Below are 12372 nucleotides of genomic sequence, written 5' to 3' on the forward strand. Positions count from 1 at the left end.
GTCTGTCTGTTCATCTGTTTATGTTTGTTGTTTTCTTATGTTGTTTCTTATGTAAAGCTGCTTTGAGACAATGCTCTTTGTTAAAAGTGCTATACAAATAAAACTGAATTGAATTGAAAATTGAAACAAAAGCACCTCTAGCAAGAAAATCAAGAGATTCGTCAATTCTTGGGAGAGGATAGGAGTCTTTGACCGTTAGCTTATTTGGCACACAATAATCTACACAGAACCTTGGCTTCCCTTACTGCTTTGGGACAATTACAACTGGAGCAGCCCATGGACCTGAAGCGGGCTCAATTTTCCCCTCCCGTAACATGTCCTTGATTTGGGACTCAATAAGTTCCTTTTTAGCAGGTGAAGTACGATAAAGGGCAACAAACAAGCCACTGAAGGTCTCAAGCAATTCAGCTAACTTGTTTTTCTGGTCACCTTTCAGCAAAGCTTTGTCAACTTTCAAAGATAGGGTAGAAGAACTCATGACTAGATGCTAAATCAACACCCTAAAAACACTTCAATGGGCACTTCATCCCCAAGTACCACCGTCCGGAAAGGAACACAGAGTGTGACCGAAGACCTTAACATAAAGTCCATTCCCAGAATGACAGGAGAAGAAAGGCCTTGAAAAACAACAAACCGCTGATAGAAGTGTTGACCTATGAAACCCAAAAACTGAACAGGAGGTGTGGACCAAGGTTTGAAACATGTGTCCCCCCCAGAAATAGTCTGGACAATTTCTGCCCGAATTGCAGAAAGAGAAGCATCAGTATCAAGAGTGGCATCAAAAGCTTTGCCATAAAGATTAACTTTAACTCTGAATGGAGTATTCGAATAGGATGTAGAATCAACATCCTCTACATGACATAAGGTAGGCTGGTCACTTAAGAAAGTATCGGGAAATCGAGGCTCATTAATCTTCTGGAGGGAGGATTGCCCCGCCTGAACGTCCTCCCTCCTCTGAAGTTTCCTCACTCTTCCATTCTCAAAAATACTGTTAGTTATTCTTTCTTTCCACCTCAGGTCCCAGACTAACACCATCTGCCGCACTCTGGGGCTCCGTTAGATGAAGGCATGGATTTGCTCTCTGACTACAGTTTGGACAAGTACAAGCAGTGAAACCCAGCAAGGAGCATTTAAAGCAGCCTGCCACCTGTTAGGCTGCAACCGAGTTGAACACCCGATACTTGGACTGAGGACTGCATGAAGCTCGTGAGCCCGCAGAAGAAGGTCCATGACTGACTGTATGGGTGTGCCATAAAGAGCAACTCTATACTTCTCAAGCGCATGCTTACATATTAAATCATATGCTTACATATTAAATTTGCTCTTGTTGGGGCAGAGAAGACTTCAGCTTATGAAACTTACCCAGCATGTGAGCAACAATAGTCGGCAATGGCTCATCAGGCTTTTGCATGCAGTCTAAAATACCCCTCAGGATATGCTCTTGATTATCAGAAGGCAGAGAAACTGTTCTAAAAAACTCACAGAACTTAGCCCAAGTAGTCACATGAGCGCTAAGGAGGGTAAACCATTTTCTTGGCTCTTTTGACAGGAAACGTGGAGAATCTGTGTATCTGTGAGATCCAGGGAGGTTCTGTACACATTAACTGACTGAAGCCACTCTTCAGGGTTAAGGGAGCCATCTGCCATGAACATGGGTGGCTCGAGGCATGACTAGTAAAGCATAGTGCGAAGCTCGTTAGTTGTGGTATTTATGTCAAAAGCAGGTGGTTGGGTAAATGTGAGTGCATTAGCACATGAAATATACTTCATTATCTTAATTGAGTTATATGGTTGTGTGCTGAAATGAAGCTTTGGATGTTGTTGGTGTTAGATTAAAATTTGTCTCTAAATCAATCAGGCTATTATTTTATCATTTCTGTTTTACACTGTGTGATGTTCAGAAGTTGTCTTTGTCTACTGGTAAATGTTGAGTCCTTGTATTGCTTGCCTTAGCTCTGTGTAAAATACAGAGATAACCAGATGAGGGTTGCATCTCTCCCACCTTGGACTGTCAGCTCATGAATGCTGCTTTTTCCTTAGCACTGATACAGTGTTTTGAAATAAAGGGTTTTGTTTTTTTCTACACTCACCTCAGACATCAAAGGTGACATCACTACTGCCTTGTTCCCTGAATTCATTTTGTAGATTATCATTTGGATTTCTTTGCCCCAGTGTACTTTCTGGCATTGACCCTGCCCTGTCTCTTAATAAATGCTTTACACCTACACTCTTCCAGTTTCAATATCTCAAAAAAATTATTATTCAAAAACAGATTATTACCAAAGTAATTGGAATCTTAGTTTGAATCAATTATATTAACTTGTGGAATTAGCTCAAGTATATATGTGTTTATATATGTGTACGTGTTTATATGAGAGAGGGAGAGCACTTAAGATTTGGCTAGAAATATGAAGCTATACACAGAAAAAAAAGCCAAGAATTGGGCCCCCAACACATAAGAAGTTTGATTCAAGCCTCAGCAGAGAGCTCGCTTTAATTAAACACAGACACAGGTGGAGCTGATTGGCACTGATTATAATTAAGACTGTTCTATAGTTACTCTCTGATGTTCTTCAGTGTTGTATGTTGCCAAAATTAAAACAAAAAAGAGTTTAAAAATGCTTCCTTGGGTTCCTTAGGTTATTACGTACGTACAACACAGACCCCAGAAAAGTTATAATCACGTGACCTACTTATGTGAACTAATGAACTAACCCTGCTATCTGCTAAGATCAAAACATTTTTACAGATTTATTATCCTGTGTGAATCAAACAGAATTAACACACGTCTTTCAGCAACATAACTGAACACACACATATCCAGAAATCTAAACTTGCACAAGAAGAACAATTAGGTGATTTTATCTTTTTTCATGCACAAAGGTTTCACAATACATCTCTGACCATGTCAGTCTAACCCTAACTCTAACCCCGAGGAAATTTCTTTAGTTTTATAAGTATTTAGCAGTAATAGGTAATTGGATAAGACTTCAGAACCACCCTGTAGTGTGTCCACTCAGAGGGGGACTTGGAGTTCCAACAGTGTGTACCATACCAAGACCTTCAACAAGGTCAAATGGTGACCATGACACAGAATTATAAAAATACCTTTTCATCACATCTCTCTTGTTGGATCTCTTGTGGAAATTGGATCTACGTGATCTGTGGTCAGAGATACTTATCATCTGTCCTCTAAAGCTGGCTCATGTCATCTCTTCATGGTGGCTGTGTGCATTCTTTATTTATACCCGTACTTCTATTCTTATTTGGTTTTTTTTGTTCATTTGATTTTTATTCACATGTATTTATTTTTTCTTTTGTCCACTTCCAAATGATGTAACAGAAATACCCACACTAACCATCCACCACAGACCATCTGTCTGTTTGCATGATGCTCTTATTCTGTATCCTGGTGAACTAGTATCAATGTTTTCTTTGATAGAAACTTTAAAGGACATCTGTACATCATTCTGCACAAGGTCATGTGCTGAATGTTGTGAATGTAAATGTGAATGTAAATGCATCTCCTTGTGCTCTGATTGAAAAAGGAATCTGTAGTTCTGGGCCCATATTCACAAAGCTTCTTAAACCTAAAAGTTGCTCCTAGTGATGAAATTCTAAGAAAATTCTTAAAATTGTCATTTTCTTAGAATTTCCCCTTAAATTTAGGACTAAATCTTAGCAAAAATAAAAATGATTCACGAAACTTCTTAGTCCTAAAAACAGCTCCTAAGGTAAAAATTGTTAAGAGTAGAGAGGATGACTTTTAAGAGTGTCGGAGAAAATATAATATACCCAGCTTTGAATTATATACCTAGCCTTAAAAGTAGCTTAAGTGATAATGTACTCAATGCTCTAAGCTCTGACTTAGCAATATTCTGCCTAAAGAGTAGTGTGTGTCTATCAAGAATAATTGAGCCATTTATTAAGTAGTAAGTAGTTAACTTTGATTAATAATAGCTATAATAATCATATATATATATATATATATATATATAGCCTCATAGTCTCTGTAATAATCATGCAAAAATATTAAGGGCGGCATGCTAGCGCAATAACCACACAGGGACTGAAGAAAGAGAAAAAAAGGAGAGATTTATTGAAACATTAGGAGTTACAACTCAGTCAGCCAGCCTATCCAATGGGATCAGTGGGACCGGAGGGTCAGTTGTAGAAGACGGAATCTCGGGATCCTGAGGAGAAGTTGGAGAGTAATCAGTGGGAGAAGTTGGGGGCGAATAGTCAGGAGAAGACTGAGGAACATCATGAATACTGTAAGGCATAGGTACAAATTCAGGAGAAAGTTGGGGAATGTCAGGGGAATTAGGAGATGAAGAAGAGTCAGAGGAAGAATCATTAGAGGAGATCTCAACAGGGAAATCCTCAGTCTGGACGCCTTGAGAGGTGGTGCGTGTCCAGTGCCAGTAGAAGGTCTGAGTAGACTGATCACAGGTTGTGGGGTGAAATTGGGTGATCTGATCAAGACAGATGGTATCTCTCACGAGATGGTGAGCGAGGTAAGGAGACTCAGGAATAGAGGATTCAGATAGGTGCTCCAGGAAACCAGTAAGTTCAATGGCCAGACAGGATAGCTGATACTGGCGATAGCGTCGCAGAGCACCCCTGGGACTTCTCCGGAAGATAGCGCGGCGGGCTGACTGAGCTAGAAAAAATAATGGGAAATGAGTGAAGATGAGTGAAGTGCATATTGTGTGACTATGTAGTCAGCAAAAGAGAGCGTGTACTAAGGCAAAAGGAACACAGTGTGGGAAGTAGGCCAGGTCACTGTGACATGACAGTGATAGGCGGGTAGAGGAGACAATAGCATTGGAATACTAGCAACCAACAGTGATGAAAAGAGAAAAGGATATGAGGCAGCTTAATGGCACAGCTTAGTTTAAAATTAGTAAAACAAAACTTAGATCAAGTAGGTAGAGGGAAAAGTCATCATGACATAGAGGAAGAGAGCAAGGTACTTACACATTGTTGTGGAGGGCAACGCGCGAGGTCAGGATGAGCCAAGGAAGCACCTTTAAGAGGTGATGGTCAAATGAAGTCAACAAGGAAGTGGCGCCTATAAGTAAGCGCCAATTTTTTCTAAAAATTGGTAACTTAGCCTAAAAATAAGGGGAACTGGAGAGGAGGAAAATTGACATCATCGAGGGGAGGATGGTATCAATTTAGGGGCGGTATCGGGACAAATGCGAAAATAATGGGAACTGGGAAACGTATGCAAACTAAGAAAGGAGGGACTAAAGTAGCCATACACTGAATATAATGGGAAATTGCTGGAAATATTTAAATTAGAGAAAAGGAGGCGCCCCGGGGCGCCTGGGGTATAAGTAGAGGGGACTTTTTCGGGGTTTTTGAGACCAGCTGCTCTCTTCAGATATGCATGTTGTTGACTGTATGACTGAATAAAGAAACCCGCTTCTTCTCATCTGTTGACTGAGATCTCTTTTATTTCGGCCAAGTTTTATAGATTGTGGAGGTTATTGGGAAAGCTAAGAGAAATAGATACAAATGACAAGAGGCTTAAGAGTTTCTATAGCAGAAGACAAAATGGCAGAAAGAAGAAATATTCTCCAAACCCTGAACGATCGTAAACGCTACAGATTGGATCACGTTGGGATAATGTTTGTGGTAACTTATTAGAGATGCGCTCACATCTCCCACCCAACGTAGTAATGCCATGACGCCAGAAATGAAAGTGATTACAACACTGAGGTATTTGGCAACTGGAAAAATGCAACAGGTCAGTAGTGATGACTTTGTGTCTGTCACAACCTTCCATCAGCAGAGTGATCACACAAACTACTGAAGCGCTTTCACAGTCTCATATAGTGACACAGTTCATTTCATTTCCACTGGACATTCACGCTCTGCAGGGTCACAAAAGGGCATTCACGGACATAGCGGGGTTCCCCGGTGTTGTTGGTGAAATTGATGGTATGCAAATCTGCATAATCTCACCATCGGAAAATGAAGACGTTTTTGTCAACAGAAAGAGATACCACAGGATCAATGTACAACTTGTTTTCAGTTCAGATTACAGGATTTTAGACATTGTTGCAAAATGGCCTCAACACATGATGCCAGGATACTGTCCGAGAGTGGCCTGAGACAGCTTTCTGAACTTGTGATGTCTTTTGCACTTTTAGAGCCCACAAGAAAACACACTCAGTAGTTGAGGGGGGTATTGGCCAGCTGAAGGGTATTGACCAGCTGAAGGGTATTGACCAGCTGAAGAGGAGGTTTCATGTGTTGCATGGAGAAGTGCGCCTGTCACCAGCTAAGGTCTGCAAAGTCATTACGGCCTGTTCAGTGCTTCACAACATCTGAAAAACACGACAAATCCCAGAACCTCTCAAAGGCAGCCATGGTAACGGTGATGAAGATGATGGTGATGAAGACATTCAGTTTACCCAGGGGAGAGACATGTCCCAGAGTGGGATTCGTCACAGAGCTCAATTTACAAATTTGCATTTTAGGTAAGTAACAGTTGATGTAATATCCAAACCATGTGAAAGTGATACACCTTTTATTTGTCATTCTTCTTATATTTTAGCAGCTCAATTTTTAGCTTATAATACTCCTCCTGTAAATAGAAAACTTTTTTGTGCAGTGTGAGGGAATCAATTTCGATCTCCAATGTTCTGTCCAGCAGGGATGGTGTTGGGGTGGCTGAGGTTTATCTGATACAGTGGCTGAGGGTCTCACACCTGTGACATTGACAGCCCCGGTTCCTCTGACGGCTCCATGCTGCAGAAAATGCGGAAAACAATTCTTTTATTTATTGTTTTGTTTGTTGTTCACATGCAAGAGCACAAAAGATGGCAGATGGTCTATATATTAAACAGCACTTGTTCTTGATATTTCTTTCTATTTGCCCATTGCCTACTTGTCCTACCTTTGTTGTATTCCCATTAGCTGGATCATTGAGCTGTCTGTGCCTTCCTTCAGCCCAGTGGCAGATATTTCCGAGTGTCCAAGTACATTAAATACAGTTTCTGCTACCTGAGACAGTTGTTTAGTGGGTGGTCCTCCACCTAAAAACACAGTAGCTTAGGTGTATAGTTCTGTAGGCATATTTAACCAAGCCAGATATAGTAAGAAACTGCAATATCACTCCCCTGTGCTTGAAGAATCCCGTTTGTGTGCTGCAATCTCCCTCCTGGCTTGAGACTGCAACACATACCACCGCTTTTCACAATCCTCGCTGGTGCACACAACCAGAGGGAATGAGGAGTTTATCTGCTGAGATGTTTTCTCCCAGGTCTGCCTCTTTCTTTGAGCTGTGACGCCGGAGCCAAATTTAAAATTGCTGTAACTAACTGAGCTAACTAACTAAAAAGTAAACACTGCTCTTCTGTCCAATTTGGTTTTCTTGTTCTTTTACTTCCCTCCATCTCTCTTGGATTGTTGGCTACATAACATCCAAAAGTGCATCTTAAATAGACTGTCCTGCAATCATATAAATTGGTAAAAGGTGAGCCATTTTGCTCCCATCAATCTGAAATGGATTACAAATAATAAAATCAGAATGGTAAATAAATGTAAGAACTTCAAGAACTTCTTCTTACAAGTATCTACATTACTTAGTACACCACCTCTGAATTAATTTTTTAATTATAATTATATGTAGTGATACTTGTAGTTATCAGTTTTACTGCTGATCAGAACTGCTGAGGGATTTTAATCAGATTTTCTATGTCTTAGTGAGTTTATCCACAACACATCAGTAATGGAGCAACGTTTTTTCATACTTCTCATTTTCACAGGTGAGTGAACTGCATGTGTGTGTGACTGCATGTGTGAGTGCTTTAAGCCTAGTTCACACTACAGGATTTTAAGCCCGATTTGCAAATTAACGAGCTCGCCGACGATCTGCTGACGGTTAAAGTCTTGTAGTGTGAACTAGCCTTTAAGGCCTGGTCACACTACAAGACTTTAACCATCGGCAGATCGCTTTGCTGTTCAGACTACATGACTTCACTGTATGTCTTTTTGTCCATGTGGTGTTCACACTATGCAATGCTTTGTAAATGATCCACAAGAGGGGGTCGCACACCACACCATCTGACAACAACTTGCTCTCCCATTGGCTGGAGGTCGTAGCTACAAGTGACACCACGTGATGTCGAGTCGGCCGACCGTCCCAGATATTTGTATATAAATAATCCACAAGAGGGGTTGCACACCACACAATCTGACAACAACTCTTGTCACTCAACGCCGTCCCCAAACCACGTTTTGTCACGAAAACACACGCGACAGGTGGATCCGGAAATGGCGCGAGACTTTCGGTAGAGGTTTGTTTTGAAAATGGATGTTGGCAGGAGTCTCGCTCTAAATAAATGTTAATTTATTAAAATAAATGTTGTGTCCACACTATTGTTGCCATTGTAGCCATGTTGCTGCTGCTGCTTTTCTTCCGGTGACCTCAACTCTGTTGACTTGCCCTCTCATTGGCTGGAGGTCGTAGCTACAACTGACACCACGTGATGTGGAGTCGGCCGACCGTCCCAGATATTTAACATGTCAGATATCTGGATTTTGTCAGCGAGCCTCTTTGATGCGTTGTTGAGTAGTTCACACAAAGATTGCCGAGCGCTGATCACCCGCTGATTTTCCCACGATCACAGACCGATCTGTTGGCGAGCTCGTTAATTTACAAATCGGGCTTAAAATCCAGTAGTGTGAACGAGGCTTTAGGTGTAAGTGTGAGCTGCTTATTGTGTCTGCTGGTTTAAAACGATGGCTTCATTAATTAAATGAATTTCATGTTTTGCACCAAAGAAAAAACTGAGAAGAAAATATTTCATGCTAAAATCTTTTAGTATTAAATTATACATTTAATTTAAGAAAAAATATTGAAAGAGTTTATTAAATTAAAGAAAACTAAATTCAGACAGAGCTAATACTACATAAAATGTAAATTTATCTACAGGAATCTCTTATGGCATCGTGCCTGGTGGTAAGTACTAGTGTGTGTGTGTGTGTGTGTGTGTGTGTGTGTGTGTGTGAATGCTTCAGGTGAAAGTTTAAGGTGAGCTGCTTATTGTCTGCTGGTTTAAAATGATGGCTTTATTAATTAAATTAATTTCATGTTTTGCACCAAAGAAAAAACTGAGAAATAAATATTTCATACTAAAATCTTTTAATCTTTTAAAATCTACATTTAGTGTAAGAAGAAATATTGAAAGAGTTTATTAAATTATTAAATTTATTAAATTTAAATTTAATAAAAAATTATTAAATTTATTTATTAAATTCAGACATAGCTAATATTACATAAAAGTCAGGCTGCTGATTCACTGTGCTCAGACATTTCTTATTTCACACACATTTCTTCTGTTACTCAGGTGAGTTAATGTTTTATTCAGTCTGTATATAGGAAATTAAACTCAATGATAATTTAATAGTTATTGTTTCTGCATTTAGTTATCACAGGACAGCAACAAATAGTAAGAGTGAAGGTTCAGTCCAATGAGGATGTGAATGATCCTGCAATGAAGGAAGCCATCTTGGAGCAGGTGGGTCTCATCCTCCACAAGGCTTATAACGGACATTTCCCAGTATTTGTCAAACTCTGACACATAAAACCTGTACTGTTATTAGACTGTTGTATTCAGTTTCTGTGTTTCCTATAGGAGAATCTCTATCCGGCATTATTTAATAATAAAAGTCTTTTCTGTTCTTCAGGTCAACCAGAAACTGAAGGATCATTTGAAGACAGAGAACATCACAGTGAAATGGCGCAAACAACCAGATGGAGTTGTGTTTCACAAGTAGAAAGAAGAAAAAAAAATAAAGTAGAAAATTAAATATTTTCTACTTCCAAATCTGTTACTTTGATGTTATTTATGAGTTATCATTGCATTCATACTAATATTAGAATAACAGTTTAGCTGTTATACTTATATTAGCATAATAAATACATGATGTTAAATCTCTTTCTATAACTAGTAGTTGATAATGAATGTATATTTATACCTACTTTTAGATTCTATTATAATGAAACAAAAATGTGAAAAGTTCTCATAACACATCTGCTCTATAATAAGGGATGTGAGCTTTAGAGGAAGCAGAGATTCAAAGCTAGTTGATATTAAATACTGACAAAAAGGCAGCAAGTTTTTTGAAAACATCTGCTATATATATATATCTGCTGCAAAGAGTCACCACCCAAAGTTGTTCATAACATTGTGACTGTGTCTGTTCCCTGAGCTAAACAAAAATGTTTCAACAATCAGAAAATTTGTTTTAGTAACCTTATTAACATAAAACTAGATCATAATGAATGCATAGCCAGTAACTATGATCTGAAGTTAGGACTGTTAAATATAAGATCTTTTTCATCTTATAAGCACTTATTATTAATGAACTGATTACTGATCAGGAGTTTAGTGTTCTATGTTTAACAGAAACCTGGATTAAACCAAACGAGTATGTAGAATTAAATAAAGCTTGTCCACCTGGTTATAGCTATATACATCAACCACGCCTAACAGTCAGGGTGCTATTGACATGAAATTTTCACCAGCTGTTGGTAACAACCCATGCAATCCACACATGCAAAGAAATCAAACGATAGATGTCCATAAATTATGTGTAATAATGTGAAATGACACAGAGAAAAAGTATTGAACACGCTTACAGAAATTTATTTAATGATTTAAATGCTTTTGTTGGTAATGACCAGTGGTGACTGGTGCAAAAAATTGTAAATTATTATAAACTTAAAATCAATCTGTTAGTAACTCAGGACTGTAAATAGCCATTTATCAGGTGATTATGTATAATTACTGCTTAGATAAAATATTGAAAATGTTACTGTCAAAGTCAACTGATAAAGCATGCAATAAATCTACTATGAATCAGTGAATTTGAGTTTAATGTGGGTTTATCAGTAATGAAGGTAATCATTAAAAACAAACACACACACACACACTGGAAAGTGTCTAATCACAGGCTAGTGGCTGGAAAAGTACCGAGTGGAAGCTCGACCACCATCACTTGACTGCTGCTAAATTTGTAAATTGCTGAGAGGTAATGAGACTCGTTGAGAATGGTCCAGTAACATGAGGCCAAATATATAAAAACAATATGATTCACTAACAACAAAAGTGGGCGGGTCCGAAATGAACGAAATACAGTTTTGATTTTTTTTATTTTAAATAAATGATATGACTAACAGAGAAACAGTACAACTAAATGATTTTATTTCATTATTGAAATATATAATTATTGTTAACATGTTAAAGTAGTTTTCTCTGAGGGGGTGGAGTGCCAGTGCTCCTATTGACCGGCTGCTGCTGGAAGAGACAGTTTCAAGATGCATCCTGTGTGGAGAAACTAGTTGGATTTCTCAGGTGTGATTTTGGCCCATTCTTCCACACAAACATATCTTCACATCTTCAAATCTTGAAGGTTCCGTGAGTCTCTTCTATGAACTCTGACCTTTAGTTGGATTCAAGTCAGGTAATTTCATATTGTTACACATAATTTATGGACATCTATGGTTTGATTTCTTTGCATGTGTGGATTGCATGGGTTGTTACTAGCATCTGGTGAAAATTTCATGTCAATAGCACCTTTAGAAATACACCAATCAGCCATAAATTTGTGAGCAGTGCCAGGTGAAGTGAATGAGACTGAGTATCTTCTCATCATGGCAGTGGGTGGGATATATTAGGCAGCAAGTGAACATTTTGTCCTCAAAGTTGATGTTAGAAGCAGGAAAAATGGACAAGTGTAAGGAATTGAGTGAGTTTGACAAGGGCCAAATTGTGATGGCTAGACCACTGGATCAGAGCATCTCCAAAACTGCAGCTCTTGTGGGGTGTTCTGCAGTGGTCAGTATCTATCAAAAGTGGTCCAAGAAAGGAATATTGGTGAACCAGCAACAGGTTCATTGGTGACCAAGGCCCAATGATGCATGTGGGGAGCAAAGGCTGGCCTGTGTGGTCCGATCCAACAGACAAGCTACTGTTGCTCAAATTGCTGAAGAAGCTAATGCTGGTTCTGATAGAAAGGGGTCAGAATACACAGTGCATCACAGTTTGTTGCATATGGGGTTGCATAGCTGCAGACTGGTCAGGGTGCCCGTGCTGACCCCTGTGCACTGCCAAAAGCACCAACAGTGGGCATGTGAGCATCAGAACTGGACCAAGGGGCAATGGAAGAAGGTGGCCTGGTCTGATGAAACTTGTAAAAAAAAAAACATCACGTGGATGGCTGGGTGCATGTGTGTCTCTTACTCATGGCACCAGGATGCACTAAGGGAAGAAGGCGAGACAAAGCAATGTCCTGCTTTGGGCAATGGTTTGCTGGGAAACCTTGGGTCCTGCCATCCATGTGGATGTTTTG

This window comes from Hemibagrus wyckioides, linkage group LG21 (genome assembly GCF_019097595.1).
Source record: "Hemibagrus wyckioides isolate EC202008001 linkage group LG21, SWU_Hwy_1.0, whole genome shotgun sequence".
In the NCBI taxonomy this organism is placed as follows: domain Eukaryota; kingdom Metazoa; phylum Chordata; class Actinopteri; order Siluriformes; family Bagridae; genus Hemibagrus; species Hemibagrus wyckioides.